Source organism: Schistocerca cancellata, unplaced genomic scaffold, assembly GCF_023864275.1.
Source record: "Schistocerca cancellata isolate TAMUIC-IGC-003103 unplaced genomic scaffold, iqSchCanc2.1 HiC_scaffold_425, whole genome shotgun sequence".
In the NCBI taxonomy this organism is placed as follows: domain Eukaryota; kingdom Metazoa; phylum Arthropoda; class Insecta; order Orthoptera; family Acrididae; genus Schistocerca; species Schistocerca cancellata.
In genome coordinates this window covers 469-24,480 of record NW_026046442.1, presented here as the reverse complement: position 1 = coordinate 24,480, position 24,012 = coordinate 469, and the positions used below count along the sequence as shown (strand labels likewise).

Here is a 24,012-nt window from a genome sequence, read left to right as displayed (position 1 = left end):
AGCATTTACACATAGCAGCGTCATGGATCTACGAGAATTTTGCTTGTATGTGTAAGGTTAACATATTTAAGCATAGAACTGAAGTCACAACAATTTTCACCTTTTGAAGACGCTTGTGGTTACCCATATGTCAATTCCCATCTCGTGATTGGCACACATTTTTAAAAATTGCCCGTCCCTTGTGGGGATCGAACCCACGACCTTTGGATTAGAAGTCCAACGCGCTATCCTCTGCGCCAAAGGGACGCTGTGCAAGTGACGGTCTCAGATGTAAGAGATTCTGCAAGACATGACCCGTGCTACATGTCTCGCGTTACTTTTCTGATAGGCTTACTTTCATATTTCTCTGAAGCAATTACATCAAAGACTCATTATTTATGTAACAGACACGATACATCGCTCCGAATCGCTCTGTTTACCATGGCTCTACTGATTGAAACACCTGCGTATTGACAGAGTTGCTCTGTACAATCGTAGTAACACAGTCCTGCTATTAGATTCGCTCACGTGCGCTGCTTACAGATAAATGGGAATTGCGCTCTTTAGAACAGCATCCACTCACAATGTGGTAAACGACACACTGGGAACACTGTACGATTAGTCACATTTTTTGACTTTGGTTGACTGCTGTGTCACAGCCGGTCCCCATCATATGTATACACTCCAACGGACGTGTGTGCCCTGTTAGCACATTTACCAGGAACGTTAGCTGCATCACCTCCCTGGCAATTCCATGCCGTGCTCGAAGCGTCAGCCATTGCTTGGTGACAGTGTGCTTCGATGAGAAGTGGACAGATGATGCATCTCTCTCGCCGTCAGTTATAGGCGGGAATCATACTTAATGTAGTTTTCTGCAAGCGTCAGCGGAGCGTCAGACATCTGTGTCTGGTCTTCTCCCTTCATGCATCCACCAAGTCCACTCCTGGCAGTCTCCAGTAAAAGCCCCCTGTGCTGAAGCGAAAATTGCCGCCGTTTCTATAGATACAGAGTGCCATTGCTTACTGGGAACAGTTAAGGAACCATAGTACAATATCTTGTTGTGAAACTGTCTACTTTTCTCACTTGTGGCCGAGAAAACTGAAACCCTCTCACCTTGGGCTGGAAGAATTAAAGATCATGACTGGGATTACATACATTGACTCGTGAAGTAATACAAAATTATTTCACTCTTCACTGTATTTGTTTCTGTACAAAATGTGCGTTCTATTGCTATATTTCTATCTGTAGGTAAAAATTGGGTATTGAAAGAAAATTCCCGTGAACAGGGGCGTGAAGATATGGTTCCGCTTTTACAGCATTTACACATAGCAGCGTCATGGATCTACGAGAATTTTGCTTGTATGTGTAAGGTTAACATATTTAAGCATAGAACTGAAGTCACAACAATTTTCACCTTTTGAAGACGCTTGTGGTTACCCATATGTCAATTCCCATCTCGTGATTGGCACACATTTTTAAAAATTGCCCGTCCCTTGTGGGGATCGAACCCACGACCTTTGGATTAGAAGTCCAACGCGCTATCCTCTGCGCCAAAGGGACGCTGTGCAAGTGACGGTCTCAGATGTAAGAGATTCTGCAAGACATGACCCGTGCTACATGTCTCGCGTTACTTTTCTGATAGGCTTACTTTCATATTTCTCTGAAGCAATTACATCAAAGACTCATTATTTATGTAACAGACACGATACATCGCTCCGAATCGCTCTGTTTACCATGGCTCTACTGATTGAAACACCTGCGTATTGACAGAGTTGCTCTGTACAATCGTAGTAACACAGTCCTGCTATTAGATTCGCTCACGTGCGCTGCTTACAGATAAATGGGAATTGCGCTCTTTAGAACAGCATCCACTCACAAAGTGGTAAACGACACACTGGGAACACTGTACGATTAGTCACATTTTTTGACTTTGGTTGACTGCTGTGTCACAGCCGGTCCCCATCATATGTATACACTCCAACGGACGTGTGTGCCCTGTTAGCACATTTACCAGGAACGTTAGCTGCATCACCTCCCTGGCAATTCCATGCCGTGCTCGAAGCGTCAGCCATTGCTTGGTGACAGTGTGCTTCGATGAGAAGTGGACAGATGATGCATCTCTCTCGCCGTCAGTTATAGGCGGGAATCATACTTAATGTAGTTTTCTGCAAGCGTCAGCGGAGCGTCAGACATCTGTGTCTGGTCTTCTCCCTTCATGCATCCACCAAGTCCACTCCTGGCAGTCTCCAGTAAAAGCCCCCTGTGCTGAAGCGAAAATTGCCGCCGTTTCTATAGATACAGAGTGCCATTGCTTACTGGGAACAGTTAAGGAACCATAGTACAATATCTTGTTGTGAAACTGTCTACTTTTCTCACTTGTGGCCGAGAAAACTGAAACCCTCTCACCTTGGGCTGGAAGAATTAAAGATCATGACTGGGATTACATACATTGACTCGTGAAGTAATACAAAATTATTTCACTCTTCACTGTATTTGTTTCTGTACAAAATGTGCGTTCTATTGCTATATTTCTATCTGTAGGTAAAAATTGGGTATTGAAAGAAAATTCCCGTGAACAGGGGCGTGAAGATATGGTTCCGCTTTTACAGCATTTACACATAGCAGCGTCATGGATCTACGAGAATTTTGCTTGTATGTGTAAGGTTAACATATTTAAGCATAGAACTGAAGTCACAACAATTTTCACCTTTTGAAGACGCTTGTGGTTACCCATATGTCAATTCCCATCTCGTGATTGGCACACATTTTTAAAAATTGCCCGTCCCTTGTGGGGATCGAACCCACGACCTTTGGATTAGAAGTCCAACGCGCTATCCTCTGCGCCAAAGGGACGCTGTGCAAGTGACGGTCTCAGATGTAAGAGATTCTGCAAGACATGACCCGTGCTACATGTCTCGCGTTACTTTTCTGATAGGCTTACTTTCATATTTCTCTGAAGCAATTACATCAAAGACTCATTATTTATGTAACAGACACGATACATCGCTCCGAATCGCTCTGTTTACCATGGCTCTACTGATTGAAACACCTGCGTATTGACAGAGTTGCTCTGTACAATCGTAGTAACACAGTCCTGCTATTAGATTCGCTCACGTGCGCTGCTTACAGATAAATGGGAATTGCGCTCTTTAGAACAGCATCCACTCACAAAGTGGTAAACGACACACTGGGAACACTGTACGATTAGTCACATTTTTTGACTTTGGTTGACTGCTGTGTCACAGCCGGTCCCCATCATATGTATACACTCCAACGGACGTGTGTGCCCTGTTAGCACATTTACCAGGAACGTTAGCTGCATCACCTCCCTGGCAATTCCATGCCGTGCTCGAAGCGTCAGCCATTGCTTGGTGACAGTGTGCTTCGATGAGAAGTGGACAGATGATGCATCTCTCTCGCCGTCAGTTATAGGCGGGAATCATACTTAATGTAGTTTTCTGCAAGCGTCAGCGGAGCGTCAGACATCTGTGTCTGGTCTTCTCCCTTCATGCATCCACCAAGTCCACTCCTGGCAGTCTCCAGTAAAAGCCCCCTGTGCTGAAGCGAAAATTGCCGCCGTTTCTATAGATACAGAGTGCCATTGCTTACTGGGAACAGTTAAGGAACCATAGTACAATATCTTGTTGTGAAACTGTCTACTTTTCTCACTTGTGGCCGAGAAAACTGAAACCCTCTCACCTTGGGCTGGAAGAATTAAAGATCATGACTGGGATTACATACATTGACTCGTGAAGTAATACAAAATTATTTCACTCTTCACTGTATTTGTTTCTGTACAAAATGTGCGTTCTATTGCTATATTTCTATCTGTAGGTAAAAATTGGGTATTGAAAGAAAATTCCCGTGAACAGGGGCGTGAAGATATGGTTCCGCTTTTACAGCATTTACACATAGCAGCGTCATGGATCTACGAGAATTTTGCTTGTATGTGTAAGGTTAACATATTTAAGCATAGAACTGAAGTCACAACAATTTTCACCTTTTGAAGACGCTTGTGGTTACCCATATGTCAATTCCCATCTCGTGATTGGCACACATTTTTAAAAATTGCCCGTCCCTTGTGGGGATCGAACCCACGACCTTTGGATTAGAAATCCAACGCGCTATCCTCTGCGCCAAAGGGACGCTGTGCAAGTGACGGTCTCAGATGTAAGAGATTCTGCAAGACATGACCCGTGCTACATGTCTCGCGTTACTTTTCTGATAGGCTTACTTTCATATTTCTCTGAAGCAATTACATCAAAGACTCATTATTTATGTAACAGACACGATACATCGCTCCGAATCGCTCTGTTTACCATGGCTCTACTGATTGAAACACCTGCGTATTGACAGAGTTGCTCTGTACAATCGTAGTAACACAGTCCTGCTATTAGATTCGCTCACGTGCGCTGCTTACAGATAAATGGGAATTGCGCTCTTTAGAACAGCATCCACTCACAAAGTGGTAAACGACACACTGGGAACACTGTACGATTAGTCACATTTTTTGACTTTGGTTGACTGCTGTGTCACAGCCGGTCCCCATCATATGTATACACTCCAACGGACGTGTGTGCCCTGTTAGCACATTTACCAGGAACGTTAGCTGCATCACCTCCCTGGCAATTCCATGCCGTGCTCGAAGCGTCAGCCATTGCTTGGTGACAGTGTGCTTCGATGAGAAGTGGACAGATGATGCATCTCTCTCGCCGTCAGTTATAGGCGGGAATCATACTTAATGTAGTTTTCTGCAAGCGTCAGCGGAGCGTCAGACATCTGTGTCTGGTCTTCTCCCTTCATGCATCCACCAAGTCCACTCCTGGCAGTCTCCAGTAAAAGCCCCCTGTGCTGAAGCGAAAATTGCCGCCGTTTCTATAGATACAGAGTGCCATTGCTTACTGGGAACAGTTAAGGAACCATAGTACAATATCTTGTTGTGAAACTGTCTACTTTTCTCACTTGTGGCCGAGAAAACTGAAACCCTCTCACCTTGGGCTGGAAGAATTAAAGATCATGACTGGGATTACATACATTGACTCGTGAAGTAATACAAAATTATTTCACTCTTCACTGTATTTGTTTCTGTACAAAATGTGCGTTCTATTGCTATATTTCTATCTGTAGGTAAAAATTGGGTATTGAAAGAAAATTCCCGTGAACAGGGGCGTGAAGATATGGTTCCGCTTTTACAGCATTTACACATAGCAGCGTCATGGATCTACGAGAATTTTGCTTGTATGTGTAAGGTTAACATATTTAAGCATAGAACTGAAGTCACAACAATTTTCACCTTTTGAAGACGCTTGTGGTTACCCATATGTCAATTCCCATCTCGTGATTGGCACACATTTTTAAAAATTGCCCGTCCCTTGTGGGGATCGAACCCACGACCTTTGGATTAGAAGTCCAACGCGCTATCCTCTGCGCCAAAGGGACGCTGTGCAAGTGACGGTCTCAGATGTAAGAGATTCTGCAAGACATGACCCGTGCTACATGTCTCGCGTTACTTTTCTGATAGGCTTACTTTCATATTTCTCTGAAGCAATTACATCAAAGACTCATTATTTATGTAACAGACACGATACATCGCTCCGAATCGCTCTGTTTACCATGGCTCTACTGATTGAAACACCTGCGTATTGACAGAGTTGCTCTGTACAATCGTAGTAACACAGTCCTGCTATTAGATTCGCTCACGTGCGCTGCTTACAGATAAATCGGAATTGCACTCTTTAGAACAGCATCCACTCACAAAGTGGTAAACGACACACTGGGAACACTGTACGATTAGTCACATTTTTTGACTTTGGTTGACTGCTGTGTCACAGCCGGTCCCCATCATATGTATACACTCCAACGGACGTGTGTGCCCTGTTAGCACATTTACCAGGAACGTTAGCTGCATCACCTCCCTGGCAATTCCATGCCGTGCTCGAAGCGTCAGCCATTGCTTGGTGACAGTGTGCTTCGATGAGAAGTGGACAGATGATGCATCTCTCTCGCCGTCAGTTATAGGCGGGAATCATACTTAATGTAGTTTTCTGCAAGCGTCAGCGGAGCGTCAGACATCTGTGTCTGGTCTTCTCCCTTCATGCATCCACCAAGTCCACTCCTGGCAGTCTCCAGTAAAAGCCCCCTGTGCTGAAGCGAAAATTGCCGCCGTTTCTATAGATACAGAGTGCCATTGCTTACTGGGAACAGTTAAGGAACCATAGTACAATATCTTGTTGTGAAACTGTCTACTTTTCTCACTTGTGGCCGAGAAAACTGAAACCCTCTCACCTTGGGCTGGAAGAATTAAAGATCATGACTGGGATTACATACATTGACTCGTGAAGTAATACAAAATTATTTCACTCTTCACTGTATTTGTTTCTGTACAAAATGTGCGTTCTATTGCTATATTTCTATCTGTAGGTAAAAATTGGGTATTGAAAGAAAATTCCCGTGAACAGGGGCGTGAAGATATGGTTCCGCTTTTACAGCATTTACACATAGCAGCGTCATGGATCTACGAGAATTTTGCTTGTATGTGTAAGGTTAACATATTTAAGCATAGAACTGAAGTCACAACAATTTTCACCTTTTGAAGACGCTTGTGGTTACCCATATGTCAATTCCCATCTCGTGATTGGCACACATTTTTAAAAATTGCCCGTCCCTTGTGGGGATCGAACCCACGACCTTTGGATTAGAAGTCCAACGCGCTATCCTCTGCGCCAAAGGGACGCTGTGCAAGTGACGGTCTCAGATGTAAGAGATTCTGCAAGACATGACCCGTGCTACATGTCTCGCGTTACTTTTCTGATAGGCTTACTTTCATATTTCTCTGAAGCAATTACATCAAAGACTCATTATTTATGTAACAGACACGATACATCGCTCCGAATCGCTCTGTTTACCATGGCTCTACTGATTGAAACACCTGCGTATTGACAGAGTTGCTCTGTACAATCGTAGTAACACAGTCCTGCTATTAGATTCGCTCACGTGCGCTGCTTACAGATAAATGGGAATTGCGCTCTTTAGAACAGCATCCACTCACAAAGTGGTAAACGACACACTGGGAACACTGTACGATTAGTCACATTTTTTGACTTTGGTTGACTGCTGTGTCACAGCCGGTCCCCATCATATGTATACACTCCAACGGACGTGTGTGCCCTGTTAGCACATTTACCAGGAACGTTAGCTGCATCACCTCCCTGGCAATTCCATGCCGTGCTCGAAGCGTCAGCCATTGCTTGGTGACAGTGTGCTTCGATGAGAAGTGGACAGATGATGCATCTCTCTCGCCGTCAGTTATAGGCGGGAATCATACTTAATGTAGTTTTCTGCAAGCGTCAGCGGAGCGTCAGACATCTGTGTCTGGTCTTCTCCCTTCATGCATCCACCAAGTCCACTCCTGGCAGTCTCCAGTAAAAGCCCCCTGTGCTGAAGCGAAAATTGCCGCCGTTTCTATAGATACAGAGTGCCATTGCTTACTGGGAACAGTTAAGGAACCATAGTACAATATCTTGTTGTGAAACTGTCTACTTTTCTCACTTGTGGCCGAGAAAACTGAAACCCTCTCACCTTGGGCTGGAAGAATTAAAGATCATGACTGGGATTACATACATTGACTCGTGAAGTAATACAAAATTATTTCACTCTTCACTGTATTTGTTTCTGTACAAAATGTGCGTTCTATTGCTATATTTCTATCTGTAGGTAAAAATTGGGTATTGAAAGAAAATTCCCGTGAACAGGGGCGTGAAGATATGGTTCCGCTTTTACAGCATTTACACATAGCAGCGTCATGGATCTACGAGAATTTTGCTTGTATGTGTAAGGTTAACATATTTAAGCATAGAACTGAAGTCACAACAATTTTCACCTTTTGAAGACGCTTGTGGTTACCCATATGTCAATTCCCATCTCGTGATTGGCACACATTTTTAAAAATTGCCCGTCCCTTGTGGGGATCGAACCCACGACCTTTGGATTAGAAGTCCAACGCGCTATCCTCTGCGCCAAAGGGACGCTGTGCAAGTGACGGTCTCAGATGTAAGAGATTCTGCAAGACATGACCCGTGCTACATGTCTCGCGTTACTTTTCTGATAGGCTTACTTTCATATTTCTCTGAAGCAATTACATCAAAGACTCATTATTTATGTAACAGACACGATACATCGCTCCGAATCGCTCTGTTTACCATGGCTCTACTGATTGAAACACCTGCGTATTGACAGAGTTGCTCTGTACAATCGTAGTAACACAGTCCTGCTATTAGATTCGCTCACGTGCGCTGCTTACAGATAAATGGGAATTGCGCTCTTTAGAACAGCATCCACTCACAAAGTGGTAAACGACACACTGGGAACACTGTACGATTAGTCACATTTTTTGACTTTGGTTGACTGCTGTGTCACAGCCGGTCCCCATCATATGTATACACTCCAACGGACGTGTGTGCCCTGTTAGCACATTTACCAGGAACGTTAGCTGCATCACCTCCCTGGCAATTCCATGCCGTGCTCGAAGCGTCAGCCATTGCTTGGTGACAGTGTGCTTCGATGAGAAGTGGACAGATGATGCATCTCTCTCGCCGTCAGTTATAGGCGGGAATCATACTTAATGTAGTTTTCTGCAAGCGTCAGCGGAGCGTCAGACATCTGTGTCTGGTCTTCTCCCTTCATGCATCCACCAAGTCCACTCCTGGCAGTCTCCAGTAAAAGCCCCCTGTGCTGAAGCGAAAATTGCCGCCGTTTCTATAGATACAGAGTGCCATTGCTTACTGGGAACAGTTAAGGAACCATAGTACAATATCTTGTTGTGAAACTGTCTACTTTTCTCACTTGTGGCCGAGAAAACTGAAACCCTCTCACCTTGGGCTGGAAGAATTAAAGATCATGACTGGGATTACATACATTGACTCGTGAAGTAATACAAAATTATTTCACTCTTCACTGTATTTGTTTCTGTACAAAATGTGCGTTCTATTGCTATATTTCTATCTGTAGGTAAAAATTGGGTATTGAAAGAAAATTCCCGTGAACAGGGGCGTGAAGATATGGTTCCGCTTTTACAGCATTTACACATAGCAGCGTCATGGATCTACGAGAATTTTGCTTGTATGTGTAAGGTTAACATATTTAAGCATAGAACTGAAGTCACAACAATTTTCACCTTTTGAAGACGCTTGTGGTTACCCATATGTCAATTCCCATCTCGTGATTGGCACACATTTTTAAAAATTGCCCGTCCCTTGTGGGGATCGAACCCACGACCTTTGGATTAGAAGTCCAACGCGCTATCCTCTGCGCCAAAGGGACGCTGTGCAAGTGACGGTCTCAGATGTAAGAGATTCTGCAAGACATGACCCGTGCTACATGTCTCGCGTTACTTTTCTGATAGGCTTACTTTCATATTTCTCTGAAGCAATTACATCAAAGACTCATTATTTATGTAACAGACACGATACATCGCTCCGAATCGCTCTGTTTACCATGGCTCTACTGATTGAAACACCTGCGTATTGACAGAGTTGCTCTGTACAATCGTAGTAACACAGTCCTGCTATTAGATTCGCTCACGTGCGCTGCTTACAGATAAATGGGAATTGCGCTCTTTAGAACAGCATCCACTCACAAAGTGGTAAACGACACACTGGGAACACTGTACGATTAGTCACATTTTTTGACTTTGGTTGACTGCTGTGTCACAGCCGGTCCCCATCATATGTATACACTCCAACGGACGTGTGTGCCCTGTTAGCACATTTACCAGGAACGTTAGCTGCATCACCTCCCTGGCAATTCCATGCCGTGCTCGAAGCGTCAGCCATTGCTTGGTGACAGTGTGCTTCGATGAGAAGTGGACAGATGATGCATCTCTCTCGCCGTCAGTTATAGGCGGGAATCATACTTAATGTAGTTTTCTGCAAGCGTCAGCGGAGCGTCAGACATCTGTGTCTGGTCTTCTCCCTTCATGCATCCACCAAGCCCACTCCTGGCAGTCTCCAGTAAAAGCCCCCTGTGCTGAAGCGAAAATTGCCGCCGTTTCTATAGATACAGAGTGCCATTGCTTACTGGGAACAGTTAAGGAACCATAGTACAATATCTTGTTGTGAAACTGTCTACTTTTCTCACTTGTGGCCGAGAAAACTGAAACCCTCTCACCTTGGGCTGGAAGAATTAAAGATCATGACTGGGATTACATACATTGACTCGTGAAGTAATACAAAATTATTTCACTCTTCACTGTATTTGTTTCTGTACAAAATGTGCGTTCTATTGCTATATTTCTATCTGTAGGTAAAAATTGGGTATTGAAAGAAAATTCCCGTGAACAGGGGCGTGAAGATATGGTTCCGCTTTTACACATAGCAGCGTCATGGATCTACGAGAATTTTGCTTGTATGTGTAAGGTTAACATATTTAAGCATAGAACTGAAGTCACAACAATTTTCACCTTTTGAAGACGCTTGTGGTTACCCATATGTCAATTCCCATCTCGTGATTGGCACACATTTTTAAAAATTGCCCGTCCCTTGTGGGGATCGAACCCACGACCTTTGGATTAGAAGTCCAACGCGCTATCCTCTGCGCCAAAGGGACGCTGTGCAAGTGACGGTCTCAGATGTAAGAGATTCTGCAAGACATGACCCGTGCTACATGTCTCGCGTTACTTTTCTGATAGGCTTACTTTCATATTTCTCTGAAGCAATTACATCAAAGACTCATTATTTATGTAACAGACACGATACATCGCTCCGAATCGCTCTGTTTACCATGGCTCTACTGATTGAAACACCTGCGTATTGACAGAGTTGCTCTGTACAATCGTAGTAACACAGTCCTGCTATTAGATTCGCTCACGTGCGCTGCTTACAGATAAATGGGAATTGCGCTCTTTAGAACAGCATCCACTCACAAAGTGGTAAACGACACACTGGGAACACTGTACGATTAGTCACATTTTTTGACTTTGGTTGACTGCTGTGTCACAGCCGGTCCCCATCATATGTATACACTCCAACGGACGTGTGTGCCCTGTTAGCACATTTACCAGGAACGTTAGCTGCATCACCTCCCTGGCAATTCCATGCCGTGCTCGAAGCGTCAGCCATTGCTTGGTGACAGTGTGCTTCGATGAGAAGTGGACAGATGATGCATCTCTCTCGCCGTCAGTTATAGGCGGGAATCATACTTAATGTAGTTTTCTGCAAGCGTCAGCGGAGCGTCAGACATCTGTGTCTGGTCTTCTCCCTTCATGCATCCACCAAGTCCACTCCTGGCAGTCTCCAGTAAAAGCCCCCTGTGCTGAAGCGAAAATTGCCGCCGTTTCTATAGATACAGAGTGCCATTGCTTACTGGGAACAGTTAAGGAACCATAGTACAATATCTTGTTGTGAAACTGTCTACTTTTCTCACTTGTGGCCGAGAAAACTGAAACCCTCTCACCTTGGGCTGGAAGAATTAAAGATCATGACTGGGATTACATACATTGACTCGTGAAGTAATACAAAATTATTTCACTCTTCACTGTATTTGTTTCTGTACAAAATGTGCGTTCTATTGCTATATTTCTATCTGTAGGTAAAAATTGGGTATTGAAAGAAAATTCCCGTGAACAGGGGCGTGAAGATATGGTTCCGCTTTTACAGCATTTACACATAGCAGCGTCATGGATCTACGAGAATTTTGCTTGTATGTGTAAGGTTAACATATTTAAGCATAGAACTGAAGTCACAACAATTTTCACCTTTTGAAGACGCTTGTGGTTACCCATATGTCAATTCCCATCTCGTGATTGGCACACATTTTTAAAAATTGCCCGTCCCTTGTGGGGATCGAACCCACGACCTTTGGATTAGAAGTCCAACGCGCTATCCTCTGCGCCAAAGGGACGCTGTGCAAGTGACGGTCTCAGATGTAAGAGATTCTGCAAGACATGACCCGTGCTACATGTCTCGCGTTACTTTTCTGATAGGCTTACTTTCATATTTCTCTGAAGCAATTACATCAAAGACTCATTATTTATGTAACAGACACGATACATCGCTCCGAATCGCTCTGTTTACCATGGCTCTACTGATTGAAACACCTGCGTATTGACAGAGTTGCTCTGTACAATCGTAGTAACACAGTCCTGCTATTAGATTCGCTCACGTGCGCTGCTTACAGATAAATGGGAATTGCGCTCTTTAGAACAGCATCCACTCACAAAGTGGTAAACGACACACTGGGAACACTGTACGATTAGTCACATTTTTTGACTTTGGTTGACTGCTGTGTCACAGCCGGTCCCCATCATATGTATACACTCCAACGGACGTGTGTGCCCTGTTAGCACATTTACCAGGAACGTTAGCTGCATCACCTCCCTGGCAATTCCATGCCGTGCTCGAAGCGTCAGCCATTGCTTGGTGACAGTGTGCTTCGATGAGAAGTGGACAGATGATGCATCTCTCTCGCCGTCAGTTATAGGCGGGAATCATACTTAATGTAGTTTTCTGCAAGCGTCAGCGGAGCGTCAGACATCTGTGTCTGGTCTTCTCCCTTCATGCATCCACCAAGTCCACTCCTGGCAGTCTCCAGTAAAAGCCCCCTGTGCTGAAGCGAAAATTGCCGCCGTTTCTATAGATACAGAGTGCCATTGCTTACTGGGAACAGTTAAGGAACCATAGTACAATATCTTGTTGTGAAACTGTCTACTTTTCTCACTTGTGGCCGAGAAAACTGAAACCCTCTCACCTTGGGCTGGAAGAATTAAAGATCATGACTGGGATTACATACATTGACTCGTGAAGTAATACAAAATTATTTCACTCTTCACTGTATTTGTTTCTGTACAAAATGTGCGTTCTATTGCTATATTTCTATCTGTAGGTAAAAATTGGGTATTGAAAGAAAATTCCCGTGAACAGGGGCGTGAAGATATGGTTCCGCTTTTACAGCATTTACACATAGCAGCGTCATGGATCTACGAGAATTTTGCTTGTATGTGTAAGGTTAACATATTTAAGCATAGAACTGAAGTCACAACAATTTTCACCTTTTGAAGACGCTTGTGGTTACCCATATGTCAATTCCCATCTCGTGATTGGCACACATTTTTAAAAATTGCCCGTCCCTTGTGGGGATCGAACCCACGACCTTTGGATTAGAAGTCCAACGCGCTATCCTCTGCGCCAAAGGGACGCTGTGCAAGTGACGGTCTCAGATGTAAGAGATTCTGCAAGACATGACCCGTGCTACATGTCTCGCGTTACTTTTCTGATAGGCTTACTTTCATATTTCTCTGAAGCAATTACATCAAAGACTCATTATTTATGTAACAGACACGATACATCGCTCCGAATCGCTCTGTTTACCATGGCTCTACTGATTGAAACACCTGCGTATTGACAGAGTTGCTCTGTACAATCGTAGTAACACAGTCCTGCTATTAGATTCGCTCACGTGCGCTGCTTACAGATAAATGGGAATTGCGCTCTTTAGAACAGCATCCACTCACAAAGTGGTAAACGACACACTGGGAACACTGTACGATTAGTCACATTTTTTGACTTTGGTTGACTGCTGTGTCACAGCCGGTCCCCATCATATGTATACACTCCAACGGACGTGTGTGCCCTGTTAGCACATTTACCAGGAACGTTAGCTGCATCACCTCCCTGGCAATTCCATGCCGTGCTCGAAGCGTCAGCCATTGCTTGGTGACAGTGTGCTTCGATGAGAAGTGGACAGATGATGCATCTCTCTCGCCGTCAGTTATAGGCGGGAATCATACTTAATGTAGTTTTCTGCAAGCGTCAGCGGAGCGTCAGACATCTGTGTCTGGTCTTCTCCCTTCATGCATCCACCAAGTCCACTCCTGGCAGTCTCCAGTAAAAGCCCCCTGTGCTGAAGCGAAAATTGCCGCCGTTTCTATAGATACAGAGTGCCATTGCTTACTGGGAACAGTTAAGGAACCATAGTACAATATCTTGTTGTGAAACTGTCTACTTTTCTCACTTGTGGCCGAGAAAACTGAAACCCTCTCACCTTGGGCTGGAAGAATTAAAGATCATGACTGGGATTACATACATTGACTCGTGAAGTAATACAAAATTATTTCACTCTTCACTGTATTTGTTTCTGTACAAAATGTGCGTTCTATTGCTATATTTCTATCTGTAGGTAAAAATTGGGTATTGAAAGAAAATTCCCGTGAACAGGGGCGTGAAGATATGGTTCCGCTTTTACAGCATTTACACATAGCAGCGTCATGGATCTACGAGAATTTTGCTTGTATGTGTAAGGTTAACATATTTAAGCATAGAACTGAAGTCACAACAATTTTCACCTTTTGAAGACGCTTGTGGTTACCCATATGTCAATTCCCATCTCGTGATTGGCACACATTTTTAAAAATTGCCCGTCCCTTGTGGGGATCGAACCCACGACCTTTGGATTAGAAGTCCAACGCGCTATCCTCTGCGCCAAAGGGACGCTGTGCAAGTGACGGTCTCAGATGTAAGAGATTCTGCAAGACATGACCCGTGCTACATGTCTCGCGTTACTTTTCTGATAGGCTTACTTTCATATTTCTCTGAAGCAATTACATCAAAGACTCATTATTTATGTAACAGACACGATACATCGCTCCGAATCGCTCTGTTTACCATGGCTCTACTGATTGAAACACCTGCGTATTGACAGAGTTGCTCTGTACAATCGTAGTAACACAGTCCTGCTATTAGATTCGCTCACGTGCGCTGCTTACAGATAAATGGGAATTGCGCTCTTTAGAACAGCATCCACTCACAAAGTGGTAAACGACACACTGGGAACACTGTACGATTAGTCACATTTTTTGACTTTGGTTGACTGCTGTGTCACAGCCGGTCCCCATCATATGTATACACTCCAACGGACGTGTGTGCCCTGTTAGCACATTTACCAGGAACGTTAGCTGCATCACCTCCCTGGCAATTCCATGCCGTGCTCGAAGCGTCAGCCATTGCTTGGTGACAGTGTGCTTCGATGAGAAGTGGACAGATGATGCATCTCTCTCGCCGTCAGTTATAGGCGGGAATCATACTTAATGTAGTTTTCTGCAAGCGTCAGCGGAGCGTCAGACATCTGTGTCTGGTCTTCTCCCTTCATGCATCCACCAAGTCCACTCCTGGCAGTCTCCAGTAAAAGCCCCCTGTGCTGAAGCGAAAATTGCCGCCGTTTCTATAGATACAGAGTGCCATTGCTTACTGGGAACAGTTAAGGAACCATAGTACAATATCTTGTTGTGAAACTGTCTACTTTTCTCACTTGTGGCCGAGAAAACTGAAACCCTCTCACCTTGGGCTGGAAGAATTAAAGATCATGACTGGGATTACATACATTGACTCGTGAAGTAATACAAAATTATTTCACTCTTCACTGTATTTGTTTCTGTACAAAATGTGCGTTCTATTGCTATATTTCTATCTGTAGGTAAAAATTGGGTATTGAAAGAAAATTCCCGTGAACAGGGGCGTGAAGATATGGTTCCGCTTTTACAGCATTTACACATAGCAGCGTCATGGATCTACGAGAATTTTGCTTGTATGTGTAAGGTTAACATATTTAAGCATAGAACTGAAGTCACAACAATTTTCACCTTTTGAAGACGCTTGTGGTTACCCATATGTCAATTCCCATCTCGTGATTGGCACACATTTTTAAAAATTGCCCGTCCCTTGTGGGGATCGAACCCACGACCTTTGGATTAGAAGTCCAACGCGCTATCCTCTGCGCCAAAGGGACGCTGTGCAAGTGACGGTCTCAGATGTAAGAGATTCTGCAAGACATGACCCGTGCTACATGTCTCGCGTTACTTTTCTGATAGGCTTACTTTCATATTTCTCTGAAGCAATTACATCAAAGACTCATTATTTATGTAACAGACACGATACATCGCTCCGAATCGCTCTGTTTACCATGGCTCTACTGATTGAAACACCTGCGTATTGACAGAGTTGCTCTGTACAATCGTAGTAACACAGTCCTGCTATTAGATTCGCTCACGTGCGCTGCTTACAGATAAATGGGAATTGCGCTCTTTAGAACAGCATCCACTCACAAAGTGGTAAACGACACACTGGGAACACTGTACGATTAGTCACATTTTTTGACTTTGGTTGACTGCTGTGTCACAGCCGGTCCCCATCATATGTATACACTCCAACGGACGTGTGTGCCCTGTTAGCACATTTACCAGGAACGTTAGCTGCATCACCTCCCTGGCAATTCCATGCCGTGCTCGAAGCGTCAGCCATTGCTTGGTGACAGTGTGCTTCGATGAGAAGTGGACAGATGATGCATCTCTCTCGCCGTCAGTTATAGGCGGGAATCATACTTAATGTAGTTTTCTGCAAGCGTCAGCGGAGCGTCAGACATCTGTGTCTGGTCTTCTCCCTTCATGCATCCACCAAGTCCACTCCTGGCAGTCTCCAGTAAAAGCCCCCTGTGCTGAAGCGAAAATTGCCGCCGTTTCTATAGATACAGAGTGCCATTGCTTACTGGGAACAGTTAAGGAACCATAGTACAATATCTTGTTGTGAAACTGTCTACTTTTCTCACTTGTGGCCGAGAAAACTGAAACCCTCTCACCTTGGGCTGGAAGAATTAAAGATCATGACTGGGATTACATACATTGACTCGTGAAGTAATACAAAATTATTTCACTCTTCACTGTATTTGTTTCTGTACAAAATGTGCGTTCTATTGCTATATTTCTATCTGTAGGTAAAAATTGGGTATTGAAAGAAAATTCCCGTGAACAGGGGCGTGAAGATATGGTTCCGCTTTTACAGCATTTACACATAGCAGCGTCATGGATCTACGAGAATTTTGCTTGTATGTGTAAGGTTAACATATTTAAGCATAGAACTGAAGTCACAACAATTTTCACCTTTTGAAGACGCTTGTGGTTACCCATATGTCAATTCCCATCTCGTGATTGGCACACATTTTTAAAAATTGCCCGTCCCTTGTGGGGATCGAACCCACGACCTTTGGATTAGAAGTCCAACGCGCTATCCTCTGCGCCAAAGGGACGCTGTGCAAGTGACGGTCTCAGATGTAAGAGATTCTGCAAGACATGACCCGTGCTACATGTCTCGCGTTACTTTTCTGATAGGCTTACTTTCATATTTCTCTGAAGCAATTACATCAAAGACTCATTATTTATGTAACAGACACGATACATCGCTCCGAATCGCTCTGTTTACCATGGCTCTACTGATTGAAACACCTGCGTATTGACAGAGTTGCTCTGTACAATCGTAGTAACACAGTCCTGCTATTAGATTCGCTCACGTGCGCTGCTTACAGATAAATGGGAATTGCGCTCTTTAGAACAGCATCCACTCACAAAGTGGTAAACGACACACTGGGAACACTGTACGATTAGTCACATTTTTTGACTTTGGTTGACTGCTGTGTCACAGCCGGTCCCCATCATATGTATACACTCCAACGGACGTGTGTGCCCTGTTAGCACATTTACCAGGAACGTTAGCTGCATCACCTCCCTGGCAATTCCATGCCGTGCTCGAAGCGTCAGCCATTGCTTGGTGACAGTGTGCTTCGATGAGAAGTGGACAGATGATGCATCTCTCTCGCCGTCAGTTATAGGCGGGAATCATACTTAATGTAGTTTTCTGCAAGCGTCAGCGGAGCGTCAGACATCTGTGTCTGGTCTTCTCCCTTCATGCATCCACCAAGTCCACTCCTGGCAGTCTCCAGTAAAAGCCCCCTGTGCTGAAGCGAAAATTGCCGCCGTTTCTATAGATACAGAGTGCCATTGCTTACTGGGAACAGTTAAGGAACCATAGTACAATATCTTGTTGTGAAACTGTCTACTTTTCTCACTTGTGGCCGAGAAAACTGAAACCCTCTCACCTTGGGCTGGAAGAATTAAAGATCATGACTGGGATTACATACATTGACTCGTGAAGTAATACAAAATTATTTCACTCTTCACTGTATTTGTTTCTGTACAAAATGTGCGTTCTATTGCTATATTTCTATCTGTAGGTAAAAATTGGGTATTGAAAGAAAATTCCCGTGAACAGGGGCGTGAAGATATGGTTCCGCTTTTACAGCATTTACACATAGCAGCGTCATGGATCTACGAGAATTTTGCTTGTATGTGTAAGGTTAACATATTTAAGCATAGAACTGAAGTCACAACAATTTTCACCTTTTGAAGACGCTTGTGGTTACCCATATGTCAATTCCCATCTCGTGATTGGCACACATTTTTAAAAATTGCCCGTCCCTTGTGGGGATCGAACCCACGACCTTTGGATTAGAAGTCCAACGCGCTATCCTCTGCGCCAAAGGGACGCTGTGCAAGTGACGGTCTCAGATGTAAGAGATTCTGCAAGACATGACCCGTGCTACATGTCTCGCGTTACTTTTCTGATAGGCTTACTTTCATATTTCTCTGAAGCAATTACATCAAAGACTCATTATTTATGTAACAGACACGATACATCGCTCCGAATCGCTCTGTTTACCATGGCTCTACTGATTGAAACACCTGCGTATTGACAGAGTTGCTCTGTACAATCGTAGTAACACAGTCCTGCTATTAGATTCGCTCACGTGCGCTGCTTACAGATAAATGGGAATTGCGCTCTTTAGAACAGCATCCACTCACAAAGTGGTAAACGACACACTGGGAACACTGTACGATTAGTCACATTTTTTGACTTTGGTTGACTGCTGTGTCACAGCCGGTCCCCATCATATGTATACACTCCAACGGACGTGTGTGCCCTGTTAGCACATTTACCAGGAACGTTAGCTGCATCACCTCCCTGGCAATTCCATGCCGTGCTCGAAGCGTCAGCCATTGCTTGGTGACAGTGTGCTTCGATGAGAAGTGGACAGATGATGCATCTCTCTCGCCGTCAGTTATAGGCGGGAATCATACTTAATGTAGTTTTCTGCAAGCGTCAGCGGAGCGTCAGACATCTGTGTCTGGTCTTCTCCCTTCATGCATCCACCAAGTCCACTCCTGGCAGTCTCCAGTAAAAGCCCCCTGTGCTGAAGCGAAAATTGCCGCCGTTTCTATAGATACAGAGTGCCATTGCTTACTGGGAACAGTTAAGGAACCATAGTACAATATCTTGTTGTGAAACTGTCTACTTTTCTCACTTGTGGCCGAGAAAACTGAAACCCTCTCACCTTGGGCTGGAAGAATTAAAGATCATGACTGGGATTACATACATTGACTCGTGAAGTAATACAAAATTATTTCACTCTTCACTGTATTTGTTTCTGTACAAAATGTGCGTTCTATTGCTATATTTCTATCTGTAGGTAAAAATTGGGTATTGAAAGAAAATTCCCGTGAACAGGGGCGTGAAGATATGGTTCCGCTTTTACAGCATTTACACATAGCAGCGTCATGGATCTACGAGAATTTTGCTTGTATGTGTAAGGTTAACATATTTAAGCATAGAACTGAAGTCACAACAATTTTCACCTTTTGAAGACGCTTGTGGTTACCCATATGTCAATTCCCATCTCGTGATTGGCACACATTTTTAAAAATTGCCCGTCCCTTGTGGGGATCGAACCCACGACCTTTGGATTAGAAGTCCAACGCGCTATCCTCTGCGCCAAAGGGACGCTGTGCAAGTGACGGTCTCAGATGTAAGAGATTCTGCAAGACATGACCCGTGCTACATGTCTCGCGTTACTTTTCTGATAGGCTTACTTTCATATTTCTCTGAAGCAATTACATCAAAGACTCATTATTTATGTAACAGACACGATACATCGCTCCGAATCGCTCTGTTTACCATGGCTCTACTGATTGAAACACCTGCGTATTGACAGAGTTGCTCTGTACAATCGTAGTAACACAGTCCTGCTATTAGATTCGCTCACGTGCGCTGCTTACAGATAAATGGGAATTGCGCTCTTTAGAACAGCATCCACTCACAAAGTGGTAAACGACACACTGGGAACACTGTACGATTAGTCACATTTTTTGACTTTGGTTGACTGCTGTGTCACAGCCGGTCCCCATCATATGTATACACTCCAACGGACGTGTGTGCCCTGTTAGCACATTTACCAGGAACGTTAGCTGCATCACCTCCCTGGCAATTCCATGCCGTGCTCGAAGCGTCAGCCATTGCTTGGTGACAGTGTGCTTCGATGAGAAGTGGACAGATGATGCATCTCTCTCGCCGTCAGTTATAGGCGGGAATCATACTTAATGTAGTTTTCTGCAAGCGTCAGCGGAGCGTCAGACATCTGTGTCTGGTCTTCTCCCTTCATGCATCCACCAAGTCCACTCCTGGCAGTCTCCAGTAAAAGCCCCCTGTGCTGAAGCGAAAATTGCCGCCGTTTCTATAGATACAGAGTGCCATTGCTTACTGGGAACAGTTAAGGAACCATAGTACAATATCTTGTTGTGAAACTGTCTACTTTTCTCACTTGTGGCCGAGAAAACTGAAACCCTCTCACCTTGGGCTGGAAGAATTAAAGATTATGACTGGGATTACATACATTGACTCGTGAAGTAATACAAAATTATTTCACTCTTCACTGTATTTGTTTCTGTACAAAATGTGCGTTCTATTGCTATATTTCTATCTGTAGGTAAAAATTGGGTATTGAAAGAAAATTCCCGTGAACAGGGGCGTGAAGATATGGTTCCGCTTTTACAGCATTTACACATAGCAGCGTCATGGATCTACGAGAATTTTGCTTGTATGTGTAAGGTTAACATATTTAAGCATAGAACTGAAGTCACAACAATTTTCACCTTTTGAAGACGCTTGTGGTTACCCATATGTCAATTCCCATCTCGTGATTGGCACACATTTTTAAAAATTGCCCGTCCCTTGTGGGGATCGAACCCACGACCTTTGGATTAGAAGTCCAACGCGCTATCCTCTGCGCCAAAGGGACGCTGTGCAAGTGACGGTCTCAGATGTAAGAGATTCTGCAAGACATGACCCGTGCTACATGTCTCGCGTTACTTTTCTGATAGGCTTACTTTCATATTTCTCTGAAGCAATTACATCAAAGACTCATTATTTATGTAACAGACACGATACATCGCTCCGAATCGCTCTGTTTACCATGGCTCTACTGATTGAAACACCTGCGTATTGACAGAGTTGCTCTGTACAATCGTAGTAACACAGTCCTGCTATTAGATTCGCTCACGTGCGCTGCTTACAGATAAATGGGAATTGCGCTCTTTAGAACAGCATCCACTCACAAAGTGGTAAACGACACACTGGGAACACTGTACGATTAGTCACATTTTTTGACTTTGGTTGACTGCTGTGTCACAGCCGGTCCCCATCATATGTATACACTCCAACGGACGTGTGTGCCCTGTTAGCACATTTACCAGGAACGTTAGCTGCATCACCTCCCTGGCAATTCCATGCCGTGCTCGAAGCGTCAGCCATTGCTTGGTGACAGTGTGCTTCGATGAGAAGTGGACAGATGATGCATCTCTCTCGCCGTCAGTTATAGGCGGGAATCATACTTAATGTAGTTTTCTGCAAGCGTCAGCGGAGCGTCAGACATCTGTGTCTGGTCTTCTCCCTTCATGCATCCACCAAGTCCACTCCTGGCAGTCTCCAGTAAAAGCCCCCTGTGCTGAAGCGAAAATTGCCGCCGTTTCTATAGATACAGAGTGCCATTGCTTACTGGGAACAGTTAAGGAACCATAGTACAATATCTTGTTGTGAAACTGTCTACTTTTCTCACTTGTGGCCGAGAAAACTGAAACCCTCTCACCTTGGGCTGGAAGAATTAAAGATCATGACTGGGATTACATACATTGACTCGTGAAGTAATACAAAATTATTTCACTCTTCACTGTATTTGTTTCTGTACAAAATGTGCGTTCTATTGCTATATTTCTATCTGTAGGTAAAAATTGGGTATTGAAAGAAAATTCCCGTGAACAGGGGCGTGAAGATATGGTTCCGCTTTTACAGCATTTACACATAGCAGCGTCATGGATCTACGAGAATTTTGCTTGTATGTGTAAGGTTAACATATTTAAGCATAGAACTGAAGTCACAACAATTTTCACCTTTTGAAGACGCTTGTGGTTACCCATATGTCAATTCCCATCTCGTGATTGGCACACATTTTTAAAAATTGCCCGTCCCTTGTGGGGATCGAACCCACGACCTTTGGATTAGAAGTCCAACGCGCTATCCTCTGCGCCAAAGGGACGCTGTGCAAGTGACGGTCTCAGATGTAAGAGATTCTGCAAGACATGACCCGTGCTACATGTCTCGCGTTACTTTTCTGATAGGCTTACTTTCATATTTCTCTGAAGCAATTACATCAAAGACTCATTATTTATGTAACAGACACGATACATCGCTCCGAATCGCTCTGTTTACCATGGCTCTACTGATTGAAACACCTGCGTATTGACAGAGTTGCTCTGTACAATCGTAGTAACACAGTCCTGCTATTAGATTCGCTCACGTGCGCTGCTTACAGATAAATGGGAATTGCGCTCTTTAGAACAGCATCCACTCACAAAGTGGTAAACGACACACTGGGAACACTGTACGATTAGTCACATTTTTTGACTTTGGTTGACTGCTGTGTCACAGCCGGTCCCCATCATATGTATACACTCCAACGGACGTGTGTGCCCTGTTAGCACATTTACCAGGAACGTTAGCTGCATCACCTCCCTGGCAATTCCATGCCGTGCTCGAAGCGTCAGCCATTGCTTGGTGACAGTGTGCTTCGATGAGAAGTGGACAGATGATGCATCTCTCTCGCCGTCAGTTATAGGCGGGAATCATACTTAATGTAGTTTTCTGCAAGCGTCAGCGGAGCGTCAGACATCTGTGTCTGGTCTTCTCCCTTCATGCATCCACCAAGTCCACTCCTGGCAGTCTCCAGTAAAAGCCCCCTGTGCTGAAGCGAAAATTGCCGCCGTTTCTATAGATACAGAGTGCCATTGCTTACTGGGAACAGTTAAGGAACCATAGTACAATATCTTGTTGTGAAACTGTCTACTTTTCTCACTTGTGGCCGAGAAAACTGAAACCCTCTCACCTTGGGCTGGAAGAATTAAAGATCATGACTGGGATTACATACATTGACTCGTGAAGTAATACAAAATTATTTCACTCTTCACTGTATTTGTTTCTGTACAAAATGTGCGTTCTATTGCTATATTTCTATCTGTAGGTAAAAATTGGGTATTGAAAGAAAATTCCCGTGAACAGGGGCGTGAAGATATGGTTCCGCTTTTACAGCATTTACACATAGCAGCGTCATGGATCTACGAGAATTTTGCTTGTATGTGTAAGGTTAACATATTTAAGCATAGAACTGAAGTCACAACAATTTTCACCTTTTGAAGACGCTTGTGGTTACCCATATGTCAATTCCCATCTCGTGATTGGCACACATTTTTAAAAATTGCCCGTCCCTTGTGGGGATCGAACCCACGACCTTTGGATTAGAAGTCCAACGCGCTATCCTCTGCGCCAAAGGGACGCTGTGCAAGTGACGGTCTCAGATGTAAGAGATTCTGCAAGACATGACCCGTGCTACATGTCTCGCGTTACTTTTCTGATAGGCTTACTTTCATATTTCTCTGAAGCAATTACATCAAAGACTCATTATTTATGTAACAGACACGATACATCGCTCCGAATCGCTCTGTTTACCATGGCTCTACTGATTGAAACACCTGCGTATTGACAGAGTTGCTCTGTACAATCGTAGTAACACAGTCCTGCTATTAGATTCGCTCACGTGCGCTGCTTACAGATAAATGGGAATTGCGCTCTTTAGAACAGCATCCACTCACAAAGTGGTAAACGACACACTGGGAACACTGTACGATTAGTCACATTTTTTGACTTTGGTTGACTGCTGTGTCACAGCCGGTCCCCATCATATGTATACACTCCAACGGACGTGTGTGCCCTGTTAGCACATTTACCAGGAACGTTAGCTGCATCACCTCCCTGGCAATTCCATGCCGTGCTCGAA

General features: G+C 44.2%; 19 non-coding genes across 19 annotated transcripts; all 19 read right to left on the bottom strand.

The window, feature by feature from the left end:
- Positions 1-173: 173 nt before the first annotated feature.
- Positions 174-246, bottom strand: Trnar-ucu (transfer RNA arginine (anticodon UCU)). The gene has a single exon. It is a non-coding gene; the product is annotated as a tRNA-Arg (tRNA).
- Positions 247-1,466: 1,220 nt separating this feature from the next.
- On the bottom strand, positions 1,467-1,539 carry Trnar-ucu (transfer RNA arginine (anticodon UCU)). Its single transcript has one exon. It is a non-coding gene; the product is annotated as a tRNA-Arg (tRNA).
- Positions 1,540-2,759: 1,220 nt separating this feature from the next.
- On the bottom strand, positions 2,760-2,832 carry Trnar-ucu (transfer RNA arginine (anticodon UCU)). Its single transcript has one exon. It is a non-coding gene; the product is annotated as a tRNA-Arg (tRNA).
- Positions 2,833-4,052: 1,220 nt separating this feature from the next.
- On the bottom strand, positions 4,053-4,125 carry Trnar-ucu (transfer RNA arginine (anticodon UCU)). Its single transcript has one exon. It is a non-coding gene; the product is annotated as a tRNA-Arg (tRNA).
- A 1,220-nt stretch (positions 4,126-5,345) lies between these two features.
- On the bottom strand, positions 5,346-5,418 carry Trnar-ucu (transfer RNA arginine (anticodon UCU)). The gene has a single exon. It is a non-coding gene; the product is annotated as a tRNA-Arg (tRNA).
- Positions 5,419-6,638: 1,220 nt separating this feature from the next.
- On the bottom strand, positions 6,639-6,711 carry Trnar-ucu (transfer RNA arginine (anticodon UCU)). Its single transcript has one exon. It is a non-coding gene; the product is annotated as a tRNA-Arg (tRNA).
- Positions 6,712-7,931: 1,220 nt separating this feature from the next.
- On the bottom strand, positions 7,932-8,004 carry Trnar-ucu (transfer RNA arginine (anticodon UCU)). Its single transcript has one exon. It is a non-coding gene; the product is annotated as a tRNA-Arg (tRNA).
- A 1,220-nt stretch (positions 8,005-9,224) lies between these two features.
- Positions 9,225-9,297, bottom strand: Trnar-ucu (transfer RNA arginine (anticodon UCU)). Its single transcript has one exon. It is a non-coding gene; the product is annotated as a tRNA-Arg (tRNA).
- Positions 9,298-10,508: 1,211 nt separating this feature from the next.
- Positions 10,509-10,581, bottom strand: Trnar-ucu (transfer RNA arginine (anticodon UCU)). The gene has a single exon. It is a non-coding gene; the product is annotated as a tRNA-Arg (tRNA).
- A 1,220-nt stretch (positions 10,582-11,801) lies between these two features.
- On the bottom strand, positions 11,802-11,874 carry Trnar-ucu (transfer RNA arginine (anticodon UCU)). Its single transcript has one exon. It is a non-coding gene; the product is annotated as a tRNA-Arg (tRNA).
- A 1,220-nt stretch (positions 11,875-13,094) lies between these two features.
- Trnar-ucu (transfer RNA arginine (anticodon UCU)) lies at positions 13,095-13,167 on the bottom strand. The gene has a single exon. It is a non-coding gene; the product is annotated as a tRNA-Arg (tRNA).
- Positions 13,168-14,387: 1,220 nt separating this feature from the next.
- Positions 14,388-14,460, bottom strand: Trnar-ucu (transfer RNA arginine (anticodon UCU)). Its single transcript has one exon. It is a non-coding gene; the product is annotated as a tRNA-Arg (tRNA).
- Positions 14,461-15,680: 1,220 nt separating this feature from the next.
- Trnar-ucu (transfer RNA arginine (anticodon UCU)) lies at positions 15,681-15,753 on the bottom strand. Its single transcript has one exon. It is a non-coding gene; the product is annotated as a tRNA-Arg (tRNA).
- A 1,220-nt stretch (positions 15,754-16,973) lies between these two features.
- Trnar-ucu (transfer RNA arginine (anticodon UCU)) lies at positions 16,974-17,046 on the bottom strand. The gene has a single exon. It is a non-coding gene; the product is annotated as a tRNA-Arg (tRNA).
- Positions 17,047-18,266: 1,220 nt separating this feature from the next.
- Trnar-ucu (transfer RNA arginine (anticodon UCU)) lies at positions 18,267-18,339 on the bottom strand. Its single transcript has one exon. It is a non-coding gene; the product is annotated as a tRNA-Arg (tRNA).
- A 1,220-nt stretch (positions 18,340-19,559) lies between these two features.
- Positions 19,560-19,632, bottom strand: Trnar-ucu (transfer RNA arginine (anticodon UCU)). Its single transcript has one exon. It is a non-coding gene; the product is annotated as a tRNA-Arg (tRNA).
- Positions 19,633-20,852: 1,220 nt separating this feature from the next.
- Positions 20,853-20,925, bottom strand: Trnar-ucu (transfer RNA arginine (anticodon UCU)). The gene has a single exon. It is a non-coding gene; the product is annotated as a tRNA-Arg (tRNA).
- A 1,220-nt stretch (positions 20,926-22,145) lies between these two features.
- Positions 22,146-22,218, bottom strand: Trnar-ucu (transfer RNA arginine (anticodon UCU)). Its single transcript has one exon. It is a non-coding gene; the product is annotated as a tRNA-Arg (tRNA).
- A 1,220-nt stretch (positions 22,219-23,438) lies between these two features.
- Positions 23,439-23,511, bottom strand: Trnar-ucu (transfer RNA arginine (anticodon UCU)). Its single transcript has one exon. It is a non-coding gene; the product is annotated as a tRNA-Arg (tRNA).
- Between the last annotated feature and the right edge of the window lie 501 nt (positions 23,512-24,012).